Below are 2,364 nucleotides of genomic sequence, written 5' to 3'. Positions count from 1 at the left end.
AGAGAGAGAGAGGGAGGGAGGGAGGGAGGTAGGAGGGAGGGAGAGAGAGAGAGAGAGAGTAACCACTCTACCCTTATATGGGAAAGGGCATTATTGATTACCTAGACCGATACTAGCTTGGAGCCCGCATTACTAGTGACGGGAGAGTTGTTGGTGCGTTCTCTCGGGACGGGTCGTGCCAGGTAGGGCGGCCATGACTGTTTTCACAGGGCACCGGACACACCGTTGGTACCCCGTGCTTGTGGTATGTGATGAATATGGGAGCAAGGCTCCACAACTTTATGATGTGAAATGTTAGGCACGGGGGTTACTACCAATCGAGTGGACTCCATGTTAGTGTCGTCTAGGGAAAGATAGTGATTGGGTGCTTACCCCGGGTACTTGAGGTATCGCGGGTCGTGGATGACACGGAAGTTCCTCGGATCTTGTGGGTAAAGTGTGCAACCTCTGCAGAGTGTAAAACTATTCGAATAGCCATGTCCATGGTCAAGGACAGTTGGGTAACTGCTCTTGGGCTACGTCCACATTTTTACAAACCGTGTGTGTGTGTGTTGATAAAACTACTTGGGTCAAGTCAAGGGACTTGACATGATTGAGTTGGATCGGTGCCCACTCTATTTATGTTGATATCTGTAACTAGTCCTTGTGGTTACTTGAATTATCCTGATGCATGTCTTACAAGTTGTTGAACATGTCATTGCACTCAAAACTAGCTTTCTGCAAAAATTTACCTATATCATGTATTGTTACATCTTGGACCAAAACATGGGTTGCTTGCGAGTACATTCAAAGCACTCATTGGCTTGCCACTGGTTATTTAATTGACCAGGCATGGAAGAACCGGAGTTCGAAGAAGAGTTCTTTGGAGACGAACATGCGAACTAGGACGTTTCCCAGTCAGAATGCCTGTAGGGTTAAGGCAGATGGCGTGGGTTCTACTTATCGACGAAGATTTCCGCTGCTTAAGTTGATTTGGTATTCAGCCCCGGTGGCTTTATCTATGTTAGACTTGACCATAATGGTCATAATTTGTGAAAGACGGTATGTATGGATGTAAGACTCTTGTTATTCAGCTTCTGTGTGTTCAGTGAGCATTGATCTCTAGGATCACTGTACACGTGCATTCGGTGATCACGACTTATGAGTCGGGGTCCCCACACTGCGTGTGCCTGCAATTGAGTGAGAGACCATCATACTTGGCTAGCTAGGCATCTGATTGTGTGTGTGCGCGTGTGAGATGGAGAGAGAACGAGGGAGAGAGATAGAGTTTTCGATGGGCCTATCGAGTGCGAGTGAGATATGCATGTGTATGTGTGACCCAGGTGGATGGAGAGTTTGAGAGAGGGGGGGGAGAGCTCCGAGACGACAGAGTGGTGCGTGAGAGAGTTACGGGCAATGAGCCAAGGAATTTGTGTGTGTACGATGAGTGCACCCAAGATATCTAGCTTGGACTAGCTAGAGTATCATACATAGTGTGCGAGAGATACCTATAGATGGTGTATATATGCATGCGAACTAGAAAGACCCCCCCCCCACACACACACACGAAAAGAGAGAGACATGGAGAGAAAGGGAGAGGGACCAACAAGGTTTTTGTGTCGGATGCGTGCGAGAATTGAAGATTGTTGGAGAGAGAGAGAGAGAGAGAGATGTCTTACAAGTTGTTGAACATGTCATTGCACTCAAAACTAGCTTTCTACAAAAATTTACCTATATCATGTATTGTTACATCTTGGACCAAAACATGGGTTGCTTGTGAGTACATTCAAAGTACCCATTGGCTTGCCACTGGTTATTTAATTGACCAGGCATGGAAGAACCGTAGTTCGAAGAAGAGTTCTTTGGAGACGAACATGCGAACTAGGACGTTTCCTAGTCAGAATGCCTATAGGGTTAAGGCAGATGGCATGGGTTCTACTTATCGACGAAGATTTCCGCTGCTTAAGTTGATTTGGTATTCAGCCCCGGTGGCTTTATCTATGTTAGACATGACCATAATGGTCATAATTTGTGAAAGACAGTATGTATGGATGTAAGATTCTTGTTATTCAGCTTCTGTGTGTTCAGTGAGCATTGATCTCTGGGATCACTGTACACGTGCATTCGGTGATCACGACTTATGAGTCGGGGTCCCCACACTGCGTGTGCCTGCAATTGAGTGAGAGACCATCATACTTGGCTAGCTAGGCATCTGATTGTGTGTGTGCGCGTGTGAGATGGAGAGAGAACGAGGGAGAGAGATAGAGTTTTAGATGGGCCTATCGAGTGCGAGTGAGATATGCATGTGTATGTGTGACCCAGGTGGATGGAGAGTTTGAGAGAGGGGGGGAGAGCTCCGAGACGACAGAGTGGTGCGTGAGAGAC

The sequence above is a fragment of the Triticum dicoccoides genome, chromosome 1B (assembly GCF_002162155.2).
Source record: "Triticum dicoccoides isolate Atlit2015 ecotype Zavitan chromosome 1B, WEW_v2.0, whole genome shotgun sequence".
Lineage (NCBI taxonomy): Eukaryota > Viridiplantae > Streptophyta > Magnoliopsida > Poales > Poaceae > Triticum > Triticum dicoccoides.
This window is presented reverse-complemented; position numbering follows the sequence as displayed.